At 41.5% G+C, this 26,788-nt stretch overlaps 1 protein-coding gene and 2 long non-coding RNA genes across 3 annotated transcripts in view; 2 read left to right on the forward strand and 1 right to left on the reverse strand.

The window, feature by feature from the left end:
• LOC146829907 (CD5 antigen-like) overlaps nt 1-26,788 on the forward strand; it is a 459,716-nt gene that overhangs the window by 258,916 nt on the left and 174,012 nt on the right. The gene's annotated exons all lie outside the window — the stretch shown is intronic.
• On the reverse strand, nt 1,712-2,637 carry LOC146829908 (uncharacterized). The gene is made up of 3 exons (XR_014961115.1): nt 2,518-2,637; nt 2,271-2,411; nt 1,712-1,847 (listed from the first exon to the last, which is right to left on the reverse strand). It is a non-coding gene; the product is annotated as an uncharacterized LOC146829908 (long non-coding RNA).
• LOC146829909 (uncharacterized) lies at nt 8,891-9,473 on the forward strand. Its single transcript, XR_014961116.1, has 3 exons — nt 8,891-9,002; nt 9,118-9,239; nt 9,346-9,473. It is a non-coding gene; the product is annotated as an uncharacterized LOC146829909 (long non-coding RNA).

Here is a 26,788-nt window from a genome sequence, read left to right on the forward strand (position 1 = left end):
GAGTTTCCTTTGTGGTGGGCCTTGGGTGTTGTTGCTGGGTGCGCGCGCAAACGCTTTACACATCGCCTCAGAGATAAGCCTGACTGCTCGTGCCAAGCTACCAAGGGGGTGAGCAGGGGTTATCTTTGGCGTGTACCTTCCTTGCCCTGACTAGAGTGGTGGTTTCTGCCTGGCTTTGGCGCAAGCCCTAGCCAACCAGAAATCCCATTTCTAACAAGTACTATAAGGAGAGACACAAGGTGAGTGACAGGGTGTTTGCTAGAAGTGTATGGATACTGACTGGGCTATTGATGGTGTGAAAGACAAGTGTGTAGGTGATTAGAGACCTATATGCATAGTGGATACATGTTTGAATCAATCCATATGTTAAGGCCTGTCTCACTCCAATAGTACTTGGATACTGACTGAATGATTTGAGTATTGTAAGGAGAGTGCCAGGATGAATTTATAAGTATTTATTTTTTGGCGCAGTAAATACATTAGTACATGGTGCTGAATAAGTCACTGGTGAAGTATAAGGGGAGTGACAGGGTGTTTGCGGGAACTGTATGAATACTGTCTGGGGTATTGAAGGTGTGAAAGACAAGTGTGTAGGTGGGTAGAGACCTACATGCATAGTGGATAGACGTTTGAAACAGTCCATGGAGTAACACTTGGATCACTGCAAAACTACCTGAGTACTGACTGAATAATTAGAGTACTACAAAGAGAGTGACTGGGTGAATCTTTTTAAGTTTTTGGGTTTTGGCGCAGTGAATAGATTAGTACTTAGTGCCAAATGAGTCAGTGGAGGTGGGCAATTGAAGTGACAGAGTGTTTATTGGAGTTTATAGATACTGACTGGGAAATTGAAGGTCTGAAAGACAATTGTGTTGGTACTTAGAGGCCTCCATGCATAGTGGAAACACGTGTGAATCAATCTATGTGCTAAGGCCTGCCTCACTTCATTAGTACTTAGGTACTGACTGAATGATTAGACTATTGCAAGAAAAGTGCCTGCGTGAATTTATAAGTGTTTCAGTTTTGGCGCAGTGAATGCATTACTACATGGTGCTGAATAAGTCACTGGAAGAGTGCTAGAAGAGTGACAGGGTGTTTGCTGGAAGTACATGGATACTGACTGGGGAATTGAAGCTCTTAAAGACAAGTGTATAGTAGGTTAGAAGCCTATACGCATACTGGATAGACCTTTGAAGCAGTCCATGTGGTAATGCATGGTTCAACAAATTATAATATACGGTATCCCTCTAGACCTATATTGCTTTTACTTTGTGTGGGTTCACATGAAGAAAATACAACAACTATATACGTATATTTTATCTGTTTTATTCATTTTTTGATTCATTTTTGCATTATTTTTTCATTTGAATAAAATTGATCACTTATTTTGAAAGAACAAACTATAGAGAATTAATTATTTCTCCTTAATGTATAGCAAGTTTTGACATATGCTTTTGTCTAAGGAAGTACATACAAAGTGAGAACATATGCTTTTGCCTAAGAAAACCACAATTCGTACAAAATGAAAAGAGAAATTTTTATCAAAAACATACAAATCTTGACATGAATTCAAGAAAATCCCCACACCAATTACACCTCTAAACATACATCATACATGTCACTTTTATACTCAGCATTCATTCTTTACCCCAGAACCAAACAACATGCATAGAAATAACCAAACAGGGCTGAGCTGCTCAACCCTCTGATGCTATGCTGAACGCTGGGGTGTGTCACACAATCTGGTCGACGCACGTTTCGGTGGCTTAGTCTTCTTTAAATGCCACCTTCCTCAGGACCTGTTGCTTAGTATTTTTGCCACAGGCAAAGATGGGGGACCTGGTTTTCTGAAAATTAATTAAATAGTGTTAAAACCATGTTTTTGAATCTAGTATTTCCATGTCTATATCCCACAGGAGATTGTACAATTTATCTCCAATGTAAATAACTAACGAGAGTTTTTATGCTGTCATGACAGCAATAGTGCCACTGAATTTAGCTCTCTCTGAAATGTATAGAGAAAAAAAGGAATTTTTTAGAAGAATAGTAAAAGAATGAGAAAACAAAGTAAGAAGGAACCTAGACTGCTGACAAACCCACGTCTACAGAAGTTCTCATAGGTGTCCAGAAACATTGTCACTCATCACAGATTATTATTATTCTATGTGATTGTTCAGGCTAACTTCTTTTTACTGGTTCTAAGTTTAAGGAATAAAGGTAATATGGTCTACTTGTTCTGTGTCAGTGTTCTGGTAGCAGTACTTTCTTACTATAGTTGTTTGTCGTGTAGTCACTTTTCTATACTCCTGATCTGGCTGGTGCTGTTCTGTGTCGATGTTCTGGTAGTAATGCTTGTTTTCTATGGTTGTTTGTCGTATAGTCACTTTTCTATGCTCCTGGTCAGGCTGGTGCTGTAAAGAGATTCATATTGTCATTAGTTGGGCGTGTTGTGTTTGTACATGTTCTATGGCTGTGTTCTTGTCATATAGGTCCCAGTTTTACATCTACTCTGTGTACCTTGGTAGAGCTGTGTCTGAGTCCTCAAATTCAGAAAACGTTAGATTGTCACGTGATTCGAATTCTGGGTCTCGTCCCGATATGGCACAGTTGAGATAGACCTTAGTGTGGTTGTTTCATGCCTAAACATAAAAGCATAAAAACTCTCGTTAGTTATTTACATTGGAGATAAATTGTACAATCTCCTGTGGGATATAGACATGGAAATACTAGATTCAAAAACATGGTTTTAACACTATTTAATTAATTTTCAGAAAACCAGGTCCCCCATCTTTGCCTGTGGTAAAAATTCTAAGCAACAGGTCCTGAGGAAGGTGGCATTTAAAGAACACTAAGCCACCGAAACGTGCGTCAACCAGATTGTGTGACACACCCCAGCGTTCAGCATAGCATCAGAGGGTTGAGCAGCTCACCCCTGTTTGGTTATTTCTATGCATGTTGTTTGGTTCAGGGGTAAAGAATGAATGCTGAGTATGAAAGTGACATGTATGAAGTATGTTAAGAGGTGTAATTGGTGTGGGGATTTTCTTGAATTCATGTCAAGATTTGTATGTTTTTGATAAAAATTTCTCTTTTCATTTTGTACGAATTGTGGTTTTCTTAGGCAAAAGCATATGTTCTCACTTTGTATGAACTTCCTTAGACAAAAGCATATGTCAAAACTTGCTATACATTAAGGAGAAATAATTAATTCTGTATAGTTTGTTCTTTCAAAATAAGCGATGAATTTTATTCAAATGAAAAAATAATGCAAAAAAGAATCAAAAAATGAATAAAACAGATAAAATATACGTATATAGTTGTTGTATTTTCTTCATGTGAACCCACACAAAGTAAAAGCAATATAGGTCTAGAGGAATACCGTATATTATAATTTGTTGTGCCTTGTTCCCCCTGTTCCCTGGCCTTAAATTAATTTATTAGGGGGTCACCTTGTCTTAATTGATTAACAGTGGTTTTTTAATCACAGGTTTCCTTTGAGAGAGTTCCATTCAGCTGTCAAGGTAAGCAAACGTGCCCAGTAATTACATGCTCTCTCTCTTTCTTGTTTCTGGTCTATCTGTGTATTTACATCTGAGGTGGTCTACTTTTGGGGAGCAGTGAGTAATAAATTACTTGCTTCTTGTGGCACTCATTTCTACTCTATAGGAATATATTTATTGTCTTAAATATTTATTAAGAATTTCTTCTCTTATTTTTTTCTTTACTTATCTGATTTAATACACGATACAACGGATCTTACATTAGTGGAGGTAAGGATTAGAGTAGCACCTCGTAGTAAGTACCCCACGAGCATATAATGGAAGCCTTACAGACTTTTGGCTTCACCGATGCAGATTTCACAGCACTGATTGGTAACACTGGCAACACTAATCGCAATATCACACTACCAAATGCTGCCAACAGCGAATGGCAAGCATTACTCAATCTAAGGAAGAAATGTAAGAGGATGGAATCCCATGCTACATTTATGTTAGAGTATCTCAGGGCTGGAGTTATCCCATCAGGCTTACGAGTCCGTAATGTTCCAACACTATTTGTGGAACTACACAAATTCTTAGAGAGATGGTCCCATATAAGCAATAGATGCTCAAGAGACTGGATGATCTTAATCATCGAAACAGCAAAAGAACAAATTGCAGTCCTCAACATAGAAATTCAAGAACTAGAGGACAAACTTAAAACCAATACAGCTGTGGAGGAGGCAAAGTTAAAACTAGATAGTCTAAATGCTGAATTACATGATTTTTATGAATATATCATAAAGAAAAAAACGGAGAAACTCAAGAAGGATATAAAATGGTTCACCCAGGAGAAGGCATACCCATACCTTAGAGTCAATTATTACCAAGAGTGGCAAAACGAAAATGAGTCACATACACATACTTACAATAACAAGAGAAAAGTGGTCACGTTCTCAGATACCAATTCATCAGAATCAGAAGGTGATGCCCCAAACAACTATGAGGACACCTTTCAAGGCCAACGACCCTATAGAGGGAGAGGTGGAGATTATCAACCCTACTATCAAGCCCCACCTCCTTTTTTAGGGAGAGGCCGAGGCCGGAACAGAACCCGCTACACGAAAACAGACAGGAGAGGGTACCAACAAATGGACCCTCATCCTCCTCAGATGTATATGAGGACCAGGAACCAACAATATTGGAGGAACTAAAAAACAGATCTAGAACAGACGCTATACCGATTTTCAACATCTCCACGCATATGTTGAAATCTGACGAAGTAGCCATCCTGAGCAGAGGACTATCCTTCGTACCCAACACATACTGCAATAAGTTTAAACTTATGCAGGATATCTTTTCCTTTTTTAGGAAAATTCGCCTAAAAAAATTCAGGATGCAAATTGAAATCAACTTTCACTCCCACTTTGGAGATGGTAGGACCAGAGGTATCTATCTTTGAAAAGTCTGTCCTCAATGATATCAACAAACTCATGGGACATAACCACTACAGTAAACCCAATGTGAGAGCTGGGGAGCGAACTGCTCTCCTGAAATTGCAAAATGCTACGGAACTCACCATAAAACCTTGTGACAAAGGTGGGGGCATAGTCCTCATGGACACTAAGAAATATGAGGAAAAAGTCTATCAAATGTTAGACGTGGCTGAACACTATAGGCCCATCAAATCAGGGGCCATCACGAAGTTAAAAGAACTCATTGAACGCACAACGAGCAAAGCCTATGAAGAAGAAACTATTTGTGAGAAGGAATATCTATTTTTGAACAAAACTAATACAATAATACCAGCATTGTATGGTGTGCCTAAAACACATAAAAACACCTCAGATCCACCACTACGTCCAATAGTATCTTCTATCAATTCCTCGACAGAACCACTATCCAAATACGTGGACACGTTTCTATGCCCATTAACAACCCACTACAAATCCTATATTAAGGACACAGGGGATATCATCAACAAATTGGAAAATGCACCTTTTGACCCCAACAATGAGATTTTGGTCACACTTGATATTGAAGCACTGTACATGAACATACCACAACAACAAGCAGTAGAAGCAGTAAAAACCCTCCTAGAAAGAACACCAGGAGATAGACCTAACACCTTCATAGTGGAATGTTTAGAAATAGTGCTGAAAAACAACTACTTTGATTTTAAAGGGGGTCTCTATCACCAAATCAAAGGGACCAGCATGGGGGCATCATGTGCCCCTAGTGTGGCCAACATATACATGGGTGAGTATGAACTAAAACACATTTCCAATAAAGTAGCTCCGTTCTATGAGAATGTTCATAGATGGCACAGATTCATTGACGACATCTTTTTTATCTGGCGTGGTGATGAAGAAACCCTGACTACCTTCATAGACTGGTTGAATGCTAGTGACAAGAATCTGAAATTTACTTGTCATAGAAGTACCATATCGGTAGAGTTTTTGGATATTATCATACAAGCAGAGGATGGTAAGATCTCTGTCAGCTTTTTTAGGAAACCAACATCTAAGAACACTATCTTGTCAGATACCAGTTACCACCCAAATTGTCAAAAAGATTCTATCCCCTTCGGGGAGTTCCTGCGAATCAGACTCAATTGTTCTAACATCCAAGATTTTGACAAACAGGGAGAAGACCTAAAACAGAGACTGCTTACACGAGGTTACCCTAAACGTCTGATTAGGACTGCCTACAAAAGGGCACGCTATTACAACCGTGATGCCCTATTAGCAGGAAATACTCGCCCCAAAAATGACAAAATGGTTTGTGTTGTGAACCATTCGACCTTAAATTTTAAAATAAAAAAGGTCTTGAATAAAAATTGGCACATCCTAAATACCAACGAAGGGCAAGAGATCATCCACAAACCTATCCTCGCGTATCGTAGAAATCGGAACCTCAAAGATAGCCTGGTACATACGAGGCCCAAACAGAAACAATTGAATCTACAAACCACATTGGTAGGACCCCCGATCCTAGGTAACCACAAATGTGGCACGTGTATTGCCTGTGACAGTGCTCTCGTCACTGAAACTTGGAACTACCAAGGAAAGGCAGGTAAACTACGTGACTTTACAAATTGTAGGAGTCAAAACCTTGTGTACCTTATATTGTGTCCATGCGCATTGGGCTATGTAGGCGAGACAGGTCGCGAGTTTAGAACTCGCTACAGTGAACATAGATCTGCAATCAAAACAAAAAAATTAGCATGCCCCATGGTTCAACATTGCATTGATTTACAACACAATGAAAACGAATTGAGGTGGCTGATCTTAGAAAAGGTAAAAAACCTCCCAGGGAAAGATACGCAAGAAGTTAGAAAAGTACGTGAGACTTATTGGATCTATACCCTAGATACAGTCAAAACCGGTCTGAACGAAGAAATAGTATGGCACACAAGATAAGGGGTCATCTTCATCATATACAAAACATAATATGCTTTGTATTCCCTACCCTTATCGATTACCCAAGACTTGACACAGCCATGGTGGCTGCCATATTTCTGAGTACATCTATTTTAAGTATGTCAGTCCCCATAGGGGTGTGCGCCACCCCACGATAGACAGATGCACATAGGGTGGAATTATGAGACCATGACTGTGAGCTTCCTTGCCCAACCGACAACTTGTATGTTGTTTGTCCACATATAACAAGATGGTGGCTGAGCTCCGCACAGCATCACGTTAGAACTACTAAGAACAGTTAAAAACACACCAACCTGCACTGACTCAGTCCAATATGGTGACTAGGTACCACGACATAAGCTGAGTAGTCAGATCATGTGAGGAGCTACAATACACCACTAAATTGCCCCACGTAGATACATGAGTAGACCAGATATGTTTTGAGTCCATATTTTTGAAAGATCAGGCAAATATTTGCATTAATGTTCTAGAACATCCAGAACATGCATGGGCTTTGCCCTCCAGGCTGGTTCTGCTTGAGATGGTGGCCGAGCTAGACCAGTAATGGTCAGACCACCTGAAGCATGTAAATTAGTGCGGACTCAGTCCTAGATGGCGACTATGTCCCGCGCCAGACCATGTGAGGTTTAACAACACATTGCCAAATTGCCCCACACAAACTTAGGAGTAGATAAGATACTTTTTTATTTATCTTTTTATTCCGTATCTGTGAAAAAATAGGCAAACACCTATACTCATGTCCTTGAATACTCAGAATATATACGGATTCCATCCTTCTAGTTGGTTCCGCCCAAGATGGCGGCCGAGCTCCGCACAGTATCCCGTTAGAATAATCAGTAACAGTTAGACCACTCGAAACATGCTAACCAATACTGACCCAGGCCAAGATGGCGACCATGCTCTGCGATACTAGCTGAGTAGCCAGACCACCTGAGGTGAAATAATATACCACCAAACAGTTGGTTCCGCCCAAGTTGGCGGCCGAGCTCCGCATAGTATCCCGTTAGAATATTCAGTAACAGTCAGACTATTCGAAACACGCCAACCAATACTGACCCAGGCCAAGATGGCGACCATGCTCCGCGATACTAGCTGAGTAGCTAGACCACGTGAGGTGGAATAATATACCACTAAATTACCTCACATAAAAACTTATGAGTAGACTAGATAACTTCCCAAAAAAGTAGGTAACCATTTGCATCAATGTCCCTGAACATCCAGAACATACATAGATCCTACCCTTTAAGTTACCACTCTAAGATGGCGCCGTCGTTAGCATAGTCACCCATAAGCAGGAAACGTCAGCAGTCATGTGACGCAGTATGCCGCAGAGCGCCGCAGGTGCTCCGCATTAGCAACTTGGCATTAAGATTGCCAACAATATAAAAAGGCAATAGTACCGTTTACCGTTTAATCGGCACCGGTCCACGTCAGGACACTCGGCTGGTGGGCATATGCAATTATCAGCAGGTAAGACACTCGGGGGGGAGAGACTGTGTAAACAGTGGACTCTTAGGGTAGCTGAGTCCCATTCAGTATTTTCTCGAAGGTGGCAACTATATCAGAATAGTCAGTGTGTTGACGCCTGTATTGGCAGGTCAAACATTCTGTTGAGAGACGGCATAAAAGAGCGGACTCGCATTGCAGCTGAGTCTCAATCCACTATTTTTCCGAAGGTAGTAATAATATCAGAACAGTTAGTGTTTTGGTATAATGCTGTTTGGGATGCGCACGAGGTACCCCTTCTTCATAGGCGAAGAGCTTATATGGCGACCCACACAAGCTAGCTTTTTGGAGCTATCCTAGTAAAAACCTTTATCGTAGAGATTTGACACTGTTTAAACGCTGAGTGAAAATACGCGATGGGCAATAGCGACTGACACAGTAGAGAGCTTAGAACACCAATTATAATCAGGGCCCTGCATAATGTGAATTTTCTTATATCACTCACCAGGTCTCCCTACAAGAAGGGTATCACTGACTTCCATGCAGGTACACACAAAAGCAGTGGCCTGTGGAAAAAAGGAAAAGAAACAAGAAAGGACCTCAAGGAAGAGCCAATAGGACACGTATGGACCAAGTAGGTCACCAAAGATAGACTGACCCTCTGAGAATAATACAAACAGCCTGATTTTTATCGCCCGCAATTTCTAATGTGAATAGTAACTATCCCTACCTTCTATCGTTACATGCAGGCATGAAACAACCACACTAAGGTCTATCTCAACTGTGCCATATCGGGACGAGACCCAGAATTCGAATCACGTGACAATCTAACGTTTTCTGAATTTGAGGACTCAGACACAGCTCTACCAAGGTACACAGAGTAGATGTAAAACTGGGACCTATAGGACAATAACACAGCCATAGAACATGTATAAACACAACACGCCCAACTAATGACAATATGAATCTCTTTACAGCACCAGCCTGACCAGGAGCATAGAAAAGTGACTATACGACAAACAACCATAGAAAACAAGCATTACTACCAGAACATCGACACAGAACAGCACCAGCCAGATCAGGAGTATAGAAAAGTGACTACACGACAAATAACTATAGTAAGAAAGTACTGCTACCAGAACACTGACACAGAACAAGTAGACCACATTACCTTTATTCCTTAAACTTAGAACCAGTAAAAAGAAGTTAGCCTGAACAATCACATAGAATAATAATAATCTGTGATGAGTGACAATGTTTCTGGACACATATGAGAACTTCTGTAGACGTGGGTTTGTCACCAGTCTAGGTACCTTCTTTCTTTGTTTTCTCATTCTTTTACTATTCTTCTAAAAAATTCCTTTTTTTCTCTATACATTTCAGAGAGAGCTAAATTCAGTGGCACTATTGCTGTCATGACAGCATAAAAACTCTTGTTAGTTATTTACATTGGAGATAAATTGTACAATCTCCTGTGGGATATAGACATGGAAATACGAGATTCAAAAACATGGTTTTAACACTATTTAATTAATTTTCAGAAAACCAGGTCCCCCATCTTTGCCTGTGGTAAAAATACTAAGCAACAGGTCCTGAGGAAGGTGGCATTTAAAGAAGACTAAGCCACCGAAACGTGCGTCGACCAGATTGTGTGACACACCCCAGCGTTCAGCATAGCATCAGAGGGTTGAGCAGCTCAGCCCTGTTTGGTTATTTCTATGCATGTTGTTTGGTTCAGGGGTAAAGAATGAATGCTGAGCATGAAAGTGACATGTATGAAGTATGTTTAGAGGTGTAATTGGTGTGGGGATTTTCTTGAATTCATGTCAAGATTTGTATGTTTTTGATAAAAATTTCTCTTTTCATTTTGTACGAATTGTGGTTTTCTTAGGCAAAAGCATATGTTCTCACTTTGTATGAACTTCCTTAGACAAAAGCATATGTCAAAACTTGCTATACATTAAGGAGAAATAATTAATTCTGTATAGTTTGTTCTTTCAAAATAAGTGATGAATTCTATTCAAATGAAAAAATAATGCAAAAAAGAATCAAAAAATGAATAAAACAGATAAAATATACGTATATAGTTGTTGTATTTTCTTCATGTGAACCCACACAAAGTAAAAGCAATATAGGTCTAGAGGGATACCGTATATTATAATTTGTTGTGCCTTGTTCCCCCTGTTCCCTGACCTTAAATTAATTTATTAGGGGGTCACCTTGTCTCAATTGTAATGCATGGTTCACTGCATGAGTACCTGCGTGCTGACTGAATCATTAAACTACTGCTAGGAGACTGCCAGGGTGAAACTTTTAAGTTTTTCGGTTTTGGCGCAGTGAATAGATTAGTACATGGTACTGGATCAGTCACTGGAGGAGTCCAAGATGAGTTGCAGGGTGTTTATTGAAGTATATAGATAATGACTAGTTAATTGAAGAAGTGAAAGACAAGTGTGTAGGTGACTTGAGGCGTGCATGCATAGTGAATAAACATTTAAACAGTCCATGAGCATAGACCTCAGACACTACATGATGACCTGGGTACTGACTGAATCCTTAGAGTACTGCAAGGAGAGTGCCTGGAGAGTAGTTTGGGGGATTTGGCACAGTGAATAGATTAGGACATGCTGCTGAATGAGTCACTGGAGGTGTGCAAGGGGAGTGACAGCGTGTTTATTGGAGTATATAGATACTGACTGGGCAAATGAAGGTGTGAAAGACAATTGTGTAGGTGGTTAGAGGCCTCCATGCATAGTGGATAGACATTTGAAGTAGTCCATGTGCTAAAGCCGGGTTCACTACATAAGTACCTGGGTACTGACCGAATCATTAGAGAACTACAAGGAGAGTGCCTGGGTGAATTTATAAGTCTTTGGCTTTTGGCGCAGTAAATGGATTAGTACATGGTGCTGAATTGGTCACTGCAGAAGTGTAAGGGGAGTGACATAGTGTTTGCGGGAACTGTAAAAAATACTAACTGGGATATTGAAGGTGTGAAAGACAAGTGTGTAGGTGGTTAGAGGCCTGCATGCATACTGGACAGACATTTGAAGCAGTCCATTATCTATGGCCTGGGTCACTGCATGAGTACCTGAGTACTGACTGAATCATTCGAGTACTGCAAGGAGAGTGCCTGGATGAATCTTTTACTCTACTGACACATCTGGCACTAGTTTCAGCCTGGCAGTCTCTTAGCAGTAGTTTAATGATTCAGTCAGTACTTTTAATTTTCAAAACTCGTGGCCCGCTCCGGTCCGCTCCTATCCTGAAAGTCTCAGGGTGATCCGTGAAGCGGGGGCCGAGAAAAAAGGGGGTCCCAAAACTTGTTTTCCCCATGCGATTTTACATAGGGACCTTTAGTCGCAGCTACAGCCCGAACTGCTGAATGGAATTACACCAAATTTGACAGAAAGGTAGACCTTGGTTCAGAGTCGTGCCTTTTGCTTAAATGGTGTAAATCCGTTCACTAGTTCCTGAGAAAATCAAAAGTAAAATCACATATATATCTGGGCGGAGCCTAACCACACATCTCATCGTGAGATCTGATTGGCTGTCAGCACTTCATCCAAGAAGTGTTGGTAGCCATCTTGGGACCAATATACATGATAGCACCTCATTAAAAAGCATTGCCATTAATAGAAGGTTTTAAGACGTTAGTTACATTATAAATCATTTGTTGATGGTACCATTCTCATTTTAGGAATTTTGGTATGTTCTAAGGTGATTTTACCATATGAAAAAGCCTTCTGCTGGGGTATCATGAATCATGTTTGAGAAAAATCTATTTTCTCATGCTTTTCCCACAAAGGTTTGGAAGGTGATCTATAAGCTAAACTGAGAGCATATTTTCTGTAAATTCACATTATCTTAGAGAGTGAGTTGTAGAGAGTGAGTAGCAGAGAGAGAGTAGTAGAGAGCAGTAGAGAGTGAGTAGTAGAGTGAGTAGTAGAGAGTAGTAGAGAGAGTAGTAGAGAGTGACTAGTAAAGAGTGTGGAGAATAGAGTGAGTAGTAGAGTGAGTAGTAGAGTGAGTAGTAGAGAATAGTAGAGAGAGATTAGTAGAGAGTGAGTAGTAGAGAGAGAGTAGTAGAGAGTGGATAGTAGAGAGTAGTGAAGCGTGAGTAGTAGAGATTGAGTAGTAGAGAGAGAGTAGTAGGTTGTAGTAGAGTAGTAGAGAGTGAGTAGTAGAGAGTAGTAGAGAGTGAGTAGTAGAGAGTGAGTAGTAGAGAGAGAGTAGTAGAGAGTGAGTAGTAGAGAGTAGTAGAGAGTGAGTAGTAGAGAGTGAGTAGTAGAGAGAGAGTAGTAGCGAGTGAGTAGTAGAGAGTAGTAGAGTCAGTAGTAGAGAGTGAGTAGTAGAGAGAGTAGTAGAGAGTGAGTAGTAGAGAGTAGTAGAGTCAGTAGTAGAGAGTGAGTAGTAGAGAGAGTAGTAGAGAGTAGTAGAGTAGAAGAGAGTGAGTAGTAGAGAGTGAGTAGTAGAGAGTGAGTAGTAGAGAGAGCAGTATAGAGTAGTAGAGTAGTAGAGCGTGAGTAGTGGAGAGTGAGTAGTAGAGAGGAGTGGAGAGCGAATAGTAGAGAGTGAGTAGTAAAGAGTGAGTAGTAGAGAGTGAATAGTAGAGAGTGAGTAGTAGAGAGAGAGAGTAGTAGAGAGTGAGTAGTAGACAGTAGTAGAGTGAGTAGTAGAGAGTGAGTAGTAGAGAGAGTAGTAGATAGTAGTAGAGAGTGAGTAGTAGAGTAGTAGAGAGTGAGTTGTAGAGTAGTAGAGAGTAGTAGAGTGAGTAGTAGAGAGTAGCAGAGAGTGAGTAGTACAGAGTGAATAGTAGAGAGAAGTAGTAGAGAGTAGTAGAGAGGGAGTAGTAGAGAGTGAGTAGTAGAGAGTAGTAGCGAGTGAGTAGTAGAGAGTGAGTAGTAGTGAGTAGTAGAGAGTGAGTAGTGGAGAGTGGGTAGTAGAGAGTAGTAGAGTAGTAGAGAGTGAGTAGCAGAGAGAGAGTAGTAGAGAGCAGTAGAGAGTGAGTAGTAGAGTGAGCAGTAGAGAGTAGTAGAGAGAGTAGTAGAGAGTGACTAGTAAAGAGTGAGGAGAATAGAGTGAGTAGTAGAGTGAGTAGTAGAGTGAGTAGTAGAGAATAGTAGAGAGATTAGTAGAGAGTGAGTAGTAGAGAGAGAGTAGTAGAGAGTGGATAGTAGAGAGTAGTGAAGCGTGAGTAGTAGAGATTGAGTAGTAGAGAGAGAGTAGTAGGGTGTAGTAGAGTAGTAGAGAGTGAGTAGTAGAGAGTAGTAGAGAGTGAGTAGTAGAGAGTGAGTAGTAGAGAGAGAGTAGTAGAGAGTGAGTAGTAGAGAGTAGTAGAGAGTGAGTAGTAGAGAGAGAGTAGTAGAGAGTGAGTAGTAGAGAGTAGTAGAGTCAGTAGTAGAGAGTGAGTAGTAGAGAGAGTAGTAGAGAGTGAGTAGTAGAGAATAGCAGAGTCAGTAGTAGAGAGTGAGTAGTAGAGAGAGTAGTAGAGAGTAGTAGAGTAGAAGAGAGTGAGTAGTAGAGAGTGAGTAGTAGAGAGTGAGTAGTAGAGAGAGTAGTATAGAGTAGTAGAGCGTGAGTAGTGGAGAGTGAGTAGTAGAGAGGAGTGGAGAGCGAATAGTAGAGAGTGAGTAGTAAAGAGTGAGTAGTAGAGAGTGAATAGTAGAGAGTGAGTAGTAGAGAGAGAGAGTAGTAGAGTGAGTAGTAGACAGTAGTAGAGTGAGTACTAGAGAGTGAGTAGTAGAGAGAGAGTAGTAGATAGTAGTAGAGAGTGAGTAGTAGAGTAGTAGAGAGTGAGTTGTAGAGTAGTAGAGAGTAGTAGAGTGAGTAGTAGAGAGTAGCAGAGAGTGAGTAGTACAGAGTGAATAGTAGAGAGAAGTAGTAGATAGTAGTAGAGAGGGAGTAGTAGAGAGTGAGTAGTGGAGAGTGAGTAGTAGAGAGTAGTAGAGTAGTAGAGAGTGAGTAGTAGAGAGACTAGTAGAGCATAGTAGAGAGTGAGTAGTAGAGTAGTACAGAGTGAGTGGTAGAGAGTAGTAGAGAGTAGTAGAGTGAGTAGTAGAGAGTAGTAGAGAGTGAGTAGAAGAGAGTGAATAGTAGAGAGTAGAGAGTAGTAGAGAGTGAGTAGTAGAGAGAGAGTAGTAGAGAGTGATTAGTAGAGAGTTGTAGAGAGTGAGTAGTAGAGTGAGTAGTAGAGAGTGAGTAGTAGAGAGTAGTAGAGTAGTAGAGAGTGAGTAGTAGAGAGTAGTAGAGAGTGAGTAGTAGAGAGTTATTAGTAGAGAGAGAGTAGTAGAGAGTAGTAGAGAGTGAGCAGTAGAGTAGTAGAGAGTAGTCAGTCAGTGTCAGTCAATCAGTGTCAGTCAGTGTCAGTCAGTGCCAGTGCCAGTCAGTCAGTGTCAGTCAGTGTCAGTCATTCAGTCAGGGGCAGTCAGTCAGTGTCAGTCAATCAGTGTCAGTCACTGTCAGTCAGTCAGTTTCAGTCAATCAGTGTCAGTCAGTGTCAGTGTCAGTCAATCAGTGTCAGTCAGTGTCAATAATTCAGTGTCAGTCAGTCAGTGTCAGTCAATCAGTGTCAGTCATTGTCAGTAAGTCAGTTTCAGTCAGTCTCTGGCTCTTCAGCAGGTCTGCTGACCTGTTTCACTGGCTCTAGAGCACCTCTGCTGACCTAGAGGCATATTATCAAGCCAGGCGATAAAATTATCGCCGCTTTAGCGGCAGAAACCTGACGCTAAAACGGCGATAATGGGCTTGATAATATGCTCTATGGAATTCCAATTGAAGCCCATGTTAGACGTCCTTCACATTTAACATGGGCTTCTATTGGAATTCCATAGAGCATATTATCAAGCCCATTTTCGCCGTTTTAGCGGCAGTTTTCTGCCGCTAAAGCAGCGATAATTTTATCGCCTGGCTTGATAATATGCCCCCTAGTTCTCTGCCTCTAGAGCAGCACTACTGACCTGATTCTATGGCTCTAAAGCAGCTCTGCTGACCTAGTTCTTTCCCTCTAAAGCAGCTCTGCTGACCTGGTTTCTCTGGCTCTATAGCAGGTCTGCGGACCTGTTTCTCTGGCTCTAGAGCAGCTCTGCTGACCTAGTTCTTAGGCTACAGAGCAGCTCTGCTGATCTGGTTCTCTGGCTCTACAACAGCTCTGCTGACCTGGTTCTCTGGCTCTAGAGCTGCTCTGCTGACCTGTTCCTCTGGCTCTAGAGCAGCTCTGCTGACCTAGTTCTTAGGCGAAATGCAATGTGACATCATCAGCAGTGCATTGCGGGCGAGCGAGTTATAGTTGCAGAACTAACTATAACGGAAGAATTTCTATGGTTTTGTACGAGTGAAATGGCCAGCTAACTATAACACCCCTGAAACCTATGTTTTTTTCTGTGAATTTCTAAGGCTTTTTAAATGCTAATTTCTAACTATAACGTCACTGAAACCTATGGTTTTTTCAGTGAATTTCAAAGCTTTTTTAAATGCTAATTTCTAACTATAACGTCTCTGAAACCTATGTTTTTTTTCAGTGAATATATATATATATATACAAATTCCGGTCTTTCAAAATTGTTTTGCCGGACGCCTTTTGAGGCCAACAGTCTCTTATTTATAGGCAGCTTGGAATGTGAGTGAACATAAGGCTCTAATTAGCTGATTGTCTGCATGTGTTTATATACTGACCCCCAGTGGGCCTTGCTAAGCCTCGAAATACATGAAGCAAAACGATTTTGAAAGACAGGAATGAAGATGCTGTTTTTCCTTTTGAAAAATAAAACGGATTTTTGCATATGCTGTCGAGTGCGTCCTTAAATACTTTGGGCCTTTGTTTGAACATTTATATATATATTGCTTCTAGCGGTCATAGTTATAGTTAGGACCAAAGTTTCCATTGGAAAAGCACTTTTTGTTTTACCAATGACTTTGGCCCTGCTTGACGAATCTTCCCAAAATCTTTTAAACACTTCCAGTTTTTGGTCCAGCTGCTGTGTTGAAAGTTTCGAGGTGATCCATCAAGCAGAGGCCAAGAAAAAAGGGGATCCCAAAACAGGTTTTCCCCATGTTATGTCTATGGGGATTTTTCATCTACTGTCAAGACCTCTGCAGTCGTAATTACGTCGGGAGGTCAGGTAAGGAAAATCAGTAATGAGCTCAAAAAGGCAAGCAAATACCCAAGATGGAGGAGATTACGATCGTCAACCAGTCAAACCTTGAAGACAAGGGTCATTTGTCTTCAGAAGCAAAATGGAGGAAGAATCAGGTCAAGACCGATAAGGCTAGGTCAGCAGTCTAGTGTTTTGACCCTTGCGCCCTCTAGCTGGAAGAAAAGCTCTGGTGCTGCGAACTCTCAATGCACTTCAACTGACGTTTGAGACGCGATAACGTCTCTCTGCAGTCTGGCTTCTGACAGAAATTCCTGGAAGAAGATTTCAGCTGTATTTTCGACTATTTTCTGTCACCGCTTTGGCTCTGAAAAGCTAAGTAATCATTCTGGATATTTTCTACACGTATTTAGTAAAACTGGAAAAAGACATTTTAACCGGTGTCTGGCATTCTTTATGCCTAATTGGTTCCTGTCAAGAGAAGTTAGAAAATAATAATTTCACAGTTTAAAGCGCATTCAGTTAAACTTGAAAAAGACATTCAGGCAAGCATCTGGCATTCATCATTTTTATGAGGTTCCTGTCAAACTGGACTTCGCCAGGAATTCATTCAGTGTAATGTGTGTACACTGCAACCCTCAAAAGAATTATTTTCTAGTAGTCACTTTTCCACTAAACAGCAAGAGAAGGTTTCCCTGCACATTTATCAAGTTTAGAAGTTTGTGAAGAACATTTTTTATGCTAGCGCGCTAGTAGGGTTTTTCTCCTAACTGAAATATTTTTCATAACTAATTACCTTCTTTTCTTCGTTCCTTCGGAAGAAGCATAGTGGAACATTTTGGTAAGCAGTTCAAGAGGCTAATATTTCAGCAAGAAGATAAGGTACAGCAATTTCCTTCATTGTTTCATTGCTGTGATACAAGACTTTATTTTTGTAATATTCAGAAGAGAGTTTCTTGGCATCCAAGCTACAAGAACATTAAAACAGTATACTCAACCTCCTACAATCTCAGAAAAGTTAAAATAGAGAGAAGCAAAAGCCTTGACTAAATGGGTAATTTCATAATTGTATTCTAATATATATATATATTCACAGAAAAAACCATAGGTTTCAGGCACGTTATAGTTAGGAATTAGCATTTAAAAAACCTCAGAAATTCACTGAAAAAACCATAGGTTTCAGGGGTGTTATAGTTAGCTGGACTTTTCACTTGTACAAAACCATTGAAATTCCCCCGTTATAGTTAGTTCAGCTAACTATAACTCGCGCGCCCGCAATGCACTGCTGATGACGTCACATATTACACCACTCATGACATGGTCAGTGACATCACTCATGACATCACTGATGACATCTCAAATGACATCACTGATGACATCATCCAGTGAATGTGTGTTTTTCTGAAAATTAAATATGTTTTATATATGTATATCTCAAGGTCGATGGAAGAATAAATGGGTATATAAGTGTCTAAATGGATGATTTGTTTTTGAAAAATTGATTGTGTAACTGACTGATTAAGTGTATCATAGTGAATACATGGCTTAGTGAGTAATGTTTAAATATGTAAATATCTGTATCAGTCTCTCACTTTGTGTATAAGTGGCTGCATGGGTTGGTGAGTAGCTACATGGGTGTCTATATAGGTTATTAGTTGTTTTTTTGAGTATCAGTCTGAGTGTCTGCATGGTTCGGTGGGGGGTATTACGTAGTGCATAGGTGCATGAATGAGTGACTCACTGTTTGTATGTGTTGAACACAGCATGTGTGCAGGACTGTATGGGTGGATGAGTGTGTGTATGGGTGTGTTAGTGAGTGAATGACTGTCTCAATAGTGTCTTTATGAGTAACTACATATGTTTTAAACTAGTATATGTGACTATTGGTGTATATATGTGAGTATATGTGAGAGTGAGAGATTGAAAGAGTTCCTGTATGAATAAGTATGTGTTTCTATAAGTGATTGTTTAAAAGACTAAGTATGTGTAAGTTTCCGTAGAAGTAAGTATGGTGGTGTGTGTATAACTGTATATGCAAGTAAATGTATGTTTGATTCTTTATTAGCATGAGTGACTATGTGTGTGAGTAACTCTATGGATGAGTGGCATTGTGTAACAGGATGTATAGGTGTATGAGTACATATGATGAGTGAGTACATGTATGAGTGACTGTATAGGACTGTTGGTGAATGAGTGGATGTGTATGTGGATCTTAGAATTACTGAAGAGGTTGTTGTAACTGGTATTGGTATGTCCATTGTTTTGAAAATTTTAGTCTCTATTTTTGAATGTGTGTATCAAAGGTTATATTAGGGTGAGAGGAGGTCTGCCACTCTATCACAAGGATGATGTAATCAGTGATGTCATCAGTGATGTCATTTGAGATGTCATCAGTGATGTCATGAGTGATGTCACTGACCATGTCATGAGTGATGTAATATGTGACGTCATCAGCAGTGCATTGCGGGCGTGCGAGTTATAGTTAGCTGAACTAACTATAACGGGGGAATTTCAATGGTTTTGAACAAGTGAAAAGTCCAGCTAACTATAACACCCCTGAAACCTAAGGTTTTTTCAGTGAATTTCTGAGGTTTTTTAAATGCTAATTCCTAACTATAACGTGCCTGAAACCTATGGTTTTTTCTGTGAATTTCAAAGGTTTTTTAAATGCTAATTTCTAACTATGCCTACAGAGATAGGACATGTGAAAAAAGAAGAAAAAATGCACAGAAAGAAACAAAAGACGTGCAGAAAGAAGCAACAGAAGTCCTCAAATACGAAGATAAGTGCAGGAAGAAGGATAACGTGCAGAAAGAACAAAAAGAAGAGCAGAAAGAAGCCTTGTTGCAAAATCATCCTGTACCCTCAACTTTTTCAGACGGATACTGGTGGTAACTGAGTCTGACTAACCAGTCCTAGAGCCAGTGCTGTGTTAAAAGACACTTAGAATACTGTGAAAACACCTACATACACTAGGGAACATTATGCGTTGGGGTCCCCCTGTGATTAGCATGACCTCCTCTGTAAGCCCCTAGTGTATAATAGGGCATGGGGATTAAAACTACCTCTTAAAACAGGCCACAGGGCGTTTTTGCACACGTTAACTCAGGCCCCGTCCCCTCCCTTCACCACTGTGTAAACACGCCCTGTGTCCATTTTTAGTTGGGAGATTAAGTTCATTTGAATCCTGAGGGTCCCTAGGGTCCAACTAGCCCACTAGGTACCTCCAGTAAGTGCCACAGAGCTGCGTTGCAGAGAGGTGTAAAAAGTGGCACGGCCTGGACCACGTCTCTGCAATGCAGCTCAGTGGCGCTTACTGGAAGCACTTGGTGGGCTAGTTAGCCCCCAGGGGCCCTCAGTATTGAAGGGAAATTATATCCCCAATTTAAAACATGCCATAGTGCGTGTTTGCACACGTCACCTCAGGCCCCGTCCCCTCCCTTCACCACTGTGTAAACGCGCCCTGTGGCTGTTCTAAGTTGAGAGATTAAGTCCCCCTGAATCCTAAGGGTCCCTAGGGTCAAACTAGACCACTAGGTACCTCCAGTAAGCGCCACAGAGCTGCGTTGCAGAGAGGTGTAAAAAGGGGCTTGGCCTCAGAACACCTGGCTGCAGCGCAGCTCCCTGGCGCATACTGGAGATGCCTGTTGGGGGCGCGTTTGCAGAGTGCTGCACGGAGGGGGCATGGCCTCTGGCACGATGCCAGTCTTTTATTTATTTTAGTTTTTTAAGAAGGGGGGCTGTTTGGTTCCCCTTCTTATTCTAATTTATTGGCCCTGATGACCCCATCCCCCAGGGCCAGTCTCCTAATTATATTTTTTTGACCCCAATCCCCAGGGCCGGCCACTGTTTTTTATTATTTTTAAAAAATATATATTTATAGACACACCTAGGACATGCTGGACAAACCGTACGTACCTATCACCATGACGATTTGCGTGATATTCATTAAAAGGCGACTATGCATGCAATGAATCCACGTGGAATGTATTTACACCACTAGTGAAGCTCTGACATGTCTGATGCCCTACCGTGCCTAATCCTGGTAGACACCCTTGTCGTTTATTTATACAAACATGGGTAGCTATTGACGGGCACATTTAATACACATGCACACCAAGCCATTCAAAGGGGATTCGACAAAAATTCGACCAAAACTATGCAAGAAACCCCCCTCACGGTTAATAAAACACACATCCACTGCCGGATGTGTAATACTTTTTATTTTACTCTCTGGAAAGGGGACGAACATCACTTGAGAGTCACAGCGTGCTCCTGACAGAGCCCAATGCTGTGTTACACCCACCATTGCCTACCGAGTGCCACACACCTCTGTGTTGTATTCCACTAGCTAGTGCATATGCTATGACACTCTCTAGCCCATGTGCACTGTAACACCACCCCGTGAATATGTCATGCCACACTTGTCTTCGCACGGGTTATATTGCCCCATCTAACGTGCCTTTCTCGATGCCTATGTTATAACGCACAGTGCTATGCCATACATATTACAATCTGGGATCCATATCTTTGTCACAGTGCATATGCAACGTTACACTCCCCAGCACATATTTTATATTACAACTTTAGAGACTAGTTAGGTTACACAACACTGCCCTGTGCATATTACACTCCAAGGCGCATATCGCATAGCACGCGCTAGTGCCTGTGCTATCTCGCGCTCTCCAATGAATCTGTCACTGCGCACAATGTATTGCATATTATATTTCACACCCGGTTCATCTTATATCACACTTTTTGGTGCATAGTTTATACCATACACTATATCTAGTTTTCATTTTCAATCGTGCTCTCAGGACTATGTTCTATATAACACTGTGTTCACCTACCCTTTTCACGGGCATTACATTTTGCGATAGGGGGTGGAGGGTCAGGGGGTGTTTCTGCCAAGTGAGCCCGGAGTCACAGTCACAAACGTCCTCTTCTTCCTGAATAAAAGTGAGATTATGCTGCATACTTGTTCATATTTTAAGTAGTTCGCACAGACACAATGTTTTAAAAACAATAAAGTTCCTAATACCCGCCTTCTCTGAACAGTTAGCTTGCTGCCCCATCCCCTTCCTCCCTATCCTCTGTTGTGTGAATCCATGGACTAGCCTCCTCCCTCCTGGCATGCATGGTCTGATGTGCTGCCACTGCCCTCAATTTAGTATGATGTACCAGTCCACTCCTCCTGCCCTCCATTGCCCAATTCTATGCCCCATCATTGACCTCCTGCTTAAACTCTGTGCTTAGCTTGCTGCCCCTATTCTCCTTTCCCCTGCCCTCCGATGTCTTTGTGCATGCCCCTGCTCCATCCTTTTTGCCCACCATGTCCCATGGACCTGCCACTCCTATCTACTCTGAGTGTTCTGTTGAGCTGCCACTCCCCTCCCACCTGCCTAGCATTGTCAGATGACTGTAACCTGTCCCTGCCACCTCCACCCTGCCTGTCCACATGCCATGCCCCTATCCTCTTCCTCCTGTCCTACATGGTCCATTGTACTGCCACACCCTTCTGCCCTCCCTGGTCTGTTGTGCTGCAACTACTCCTCCTGCCTGCCCCGTGTGGTCTGTTGTGAGGTCCCTTCCCCTGAACTTTCTTGTCTGTGCACAGGTCCTGACCCTCCCTTCTATCCTCCATTGTCCTTTGTGCATGCCCCTCCACCCTCCTTCTTGCCCATCATAGCCATTGTGCTGCCACTAACCCTCCCACTTGCCATGCATGGTCTTCTGTGCTGCCATGGCCCCTCCCACCTTCCCTGTGTGGTCAGTTAGCTGCCCCTGACCCCCTCCCACCTTCCCTCCATGGTCTGTGTGTATGCCATCACAGTCTCACTGTTGCTCTTCATGGTGTGTCTTGCTTCTAGTGCCCATCCTGCCTGACCTCCATGGCTATCTTGCTGCTCCTGCCCTGCCCCCTTGCCCCCAGCCCTACTCCCTCCCTCCTGGCTTGTCTGTTCCATTGTAATGCCCCTGATCCGTCCCTCCTGCCCTTTATGGTCTGTTATGCTGCATCTTTCTCTCCTGTCTGTCCATTATGGTCAGCTAGCTACCATTGCCTCTTGCCCCTCTGTTCTCTGTTGTCCATGTGCATGGTCCTGTCCCCTCCCTCTTGCTTTCTATGGATTGTTGTGCTGCACTCCCATCCTGCATGCCCTGTGTGGTGTATTGTGCTGCTGCAAACCCTGATGCCTGCCCTGCAGGGTCAGTTTGGTGCACCTCTCCATGTCCCTCCTGTCCTCTGTTATCCAAGTCCATGTCCCTATCCCATTTCCTTCCATGATCCAATGTACCATACTTGCGAACATTTTGAACTTGGTAAGAGGGAGATTTTGAAAAAAAACTGAGGTATTGATTTTCCCCTTTGAGTTACATTGAAAAAGAGGATATTGTAGACAGGAGACAGATCAAATAAAGCCCATTTGAGCTTAAAAACATTGGACGTTTCCTGGCTGAATCGGGTCTGTTGGCATGTATGGTTGTACTACCATTGCCTCTTCCTTCTGCCCACAATGGTCTATTACATTGCCACAGCCTTGAAGGAGGGTAGATTTTGTATCACAGGGGGCCCCTGGCCCGTTCTGTCCACACCTGAAGTATGAGACCCTTGTCCTTGCCCTGCCAGCTGCATTTGTAGGCCGTATTAAATTGACCAGCGGGTCCTGTGTTGCTATATAATTATCCTGAGACATCCTTACCACTCAGCCAGCATAAAACCCCTGTGTAGGCCCTTCTGTTCAATATGTAGGCCTCTTTGTTAAATTGACCATAGCTCTGCAATTTTAGTGTATAGCAGTCTGAAGGCAGGTCTGCGAGGCCTTCTGATCCAAACTAGTAGCCCCCACCCTACCCGAGTGCTCCGTGCTCGGTATCAAAGTTCAACATCCCCCTGAAGCTGTCGACATACAGTAGGCTGCATCCTGGACTGGTACTTGCTTCCTGGGCAGGTTTCCCGCTTTTAAGGAAGTGGCAACTGCAGAGCGTCAAGTTAGGAGAACTGAGGAGATTTTATACATGAATATATTGAATTCCCGTACAATACCCATTATTTTCTGCTTGCTCTATGGAACTTACGATAAGCGATTGGCCTGAGAGACTGACCTTTTCACCCAGTCCATTGTCAGCATTAAGTGGGTAAATGACGAAATGTCTGGTAAAATCTGCAGACGAAGCTTTTGGGTAGCATACGTAGGTAGATGTAGCGTGCAAAGGAGACCACAAAATGATATAAAAAGGGAGCACCCACATATATCGACGGACTACCTCGCCGTCTGTATGTAGGTTAACAGGCAGTGCAGGTTTTCCCCAAGAGCTGGGAGCTCTTGTCTTCCTTTGCTTAAAATGTCTTGCTCTGCTTTGCTTGAAGTATCTTATTCTATTTTACCTATATGAAATGTCATGTTATGTTTAACCATTGTTCTCTTTACTTTTGCATTTAAAAGATTTTGTATTGTAATTGCAGGAATGCTTGCTCTAAGAGTAAACGTGAGTGTTCCTAGGTAACATTTTCCTTGGTGTAACTTGTTTCTCATGATGCATTTATAGATGTGTTTTCTCTCTCTCTATGTCAGTACATTAATTGAGATACAGAGAATATTATGACAGCTGTATGATTATCTGGATTCTGTATTTTGTACTTTATGTCTCTATTCTGCGGTTTCTTTGAAGTTGCATCTTCTCATTAAACTGCCATTGTATTCTGCCTCCAATTCCATGTCTCATATGTCTGTTTTCTTCATTTTTGGAGCAAGCGTTCCTAGGCACCCCGGCTCAAATTAAGGTGCCCCTTTTGTCCCTGACTCACTCTCCTGCTCAGTTCTGTGGTGGCTCCCGGGGATCTGGGGACCGCCCCTAGCTTCCTTGACCCGTAATAGATCTTCCCTCCAACAGCCTCTCTTGCAAGTCCTGTATTGTTGGTTTGTTGCCCCTGCCCCCCTTTCCACTGCCCTCCATAGTCTGTTGTGCTTCCACGGCCCTTCCTGCCTGCTCAGTGTGGTTAAATTGTTGCCTTTGCACCCTCCTACCTGCCTTCAATTTTCAGAGTCCGTGCCCCTGGCCTCTGCCTCTCAACAGTATCCTAATGAACAACTAGATTGCTAACATTCTATATTTATTACAAAAGTGTGGACCGCCTGACATCATCTTGATGTAATCAAAACTGTATTACCTAGAGCATTTCCTTTAGAAATTACATATATGAGAGGGTCCTATTGGCATCAAAATTATGGTTAGTGCTCTAATAGACTAAAATAAGGACATATTTTCTGAGTTTTCAAATAGCGACAAAGCACTTTTAAATTATTTGTTATCTTTATGTTTTTTTATCCAGTTGACCACTTGATTAAATGTTGCACTTAGGGGAGAGGATGTGGTGTTACTTCCAGAACTGCAGACTTTGCAACTGGGGAACCAGGTTGAAGTTTCTGCTTCAGCTCGACATTCTGTGATTCTGGTCAAATCACTTAGTCTCCCCATGTCTACAACCAAAATGAATTTGTTCTTGTGTGATGTAACCAATGCTCATGTAAAGCACTCCAATACCTGACAAGTCTGCACTATATAACACTGCAAAAACACAAAATAATAAGTGTTTTGCACACTTCTGTCATTGGGCTATATTTGGGCTACATCTGGTTGATTTTGGGCTACATTTGGGCTCTTTTGTCTCCGGTGGCCATCTTGGGAGATTTATTTGTTATGAAGTTTCCTAATTTCCTCATGTACTGCAGTCTCCTCAGTAGGAAATGCTTTCAGTTTTTTACTTTGATTCCATCATGAAGGTATTCAGATATGTCACACATTTGCCATAAATTCTGAATGTTAGCACTCTAGTTGCTCATTAGATCACTGTAGTAAAACTACTGCGCCATGGAAGTCTGCTCCTGGTATTAAAAGTGCATGTTTCAGTCTGCATGTCAGAATTTTTTAATGAAATAGAAGAGGATTTGAGAAGTCACTCAAAATGTGCCCTCATTTTCTTTCTTCAGCATTAATCATAATTTCTATGGCAAAATGAACCTCCTCATTGTGTTCCTTTTTAAATTAAATGTTTTAAGTGTTACCAGTTTATTCCAATCAAGATGGCTTCTGGTGTGCCATACTTTTGTCATAATGAAGACAGTAAGCGCTCTAGTTGTTTTTAAGAACATTCTGGGACATTCTGTCATTGGGCTATACTTGGGCTACATCTGGGTGATATTTGGGCTACATTTGGGCTCTTTTGTCTCTGGTGGCCATCTTGGGAGACTTATTTGTTATGAAGTTTCCTAATTTCCTCATTTACTGCAGTCTCCTCAGTAGGAAATACTTTCAGTTTTTTACTTTGATTCCATCAAGAAGGCATTCAGATGTGTCACACATTTGCCATAAATTCAGAATGTTAGCACTCTTTTTGCTCATTAGATCACTGTAGTAAAGCTACTGCTCACCAGGGAAAACTGCTGCTGGTATTGAAAGTGCATGTTTCAGTCTGCATGTCAGAATTTTTTAATGAAATAGAAGAGGATTTGAGAAGTCACTCAAAATGTGCCCTAATTTTTCTTTCTGCAGCACTAATCATACTTTTTATGGAAAAATGAACCTCTCATTTTGTTCCTTTTTAAATTAAATGTTTTAAGAGTTACCACTTTAATCCAAGCAAGATGGCTTCAGGTGTGCCATACGTTTATCATAAGTAGGACTGTTAGCGCTCTAGTAGTTCTTTGGAACACTCTGGGAAGCTGCAGTAGAACACAAAGGAATCAACTGACAGTCTCTGCCCTTGTTGGATGTACATGTTTTACTGAGAATGTCAGACTTCATTCTCACATGACTGAGAAAGATAATGTGAATTTACAGAAAATAAGCTCTCAGTTTAGCCTATAGATCACCTTCCAAACCTCTGTGGTAAAAGCATGAGAAAATATTTTTCTCTCAATCATGATATCCCAGCAGAAGGCTTTTTCACATGGTGAAATCACCTTAGAACATACCACAGTTCCTAAAATGAGTATGGTACCATCAACAAATGATTTATAATGTAACTAAAGTCTTAAAACCTTCTATTAACTGCAATGCTTTTTAATGAGGTGCTATCATGTATATTGGTCCCAAGATGGCTGCCAACACTTCTTGGATGAAGTGCTGACAGCCAATCAGATCTCAGGATGAGATGTGTGGTTAGGCTCCGCCCACATATATATATGCTTTTAAATGCTATTTTCTCAGGAAATACTGAACAGATTTACACCAGACCTGCAAAAGGCACTTCCTTGACCTTATGGCTACCTCTCTGCCAAATTTCAAGTAATTCTGTTCAGCCGTTCGGGCTGTAGCTGTGTCTAAA

The sequence above is a fragment of the Triturus cristatus genome, chromosome 5_1 (genome assembly GCF_964204655.1).
Source record: "Triturus cristatus chromosome 5_1, aTriCri1.1, whole genome shotgun sequence".
Classification (NCBI taxonomy): domain Eukaryota; kingdom Metazoa; phylum Chordata; class Amphibia; order Caudata; family Salamandridae; genus Triturus; species Triturus cristatus.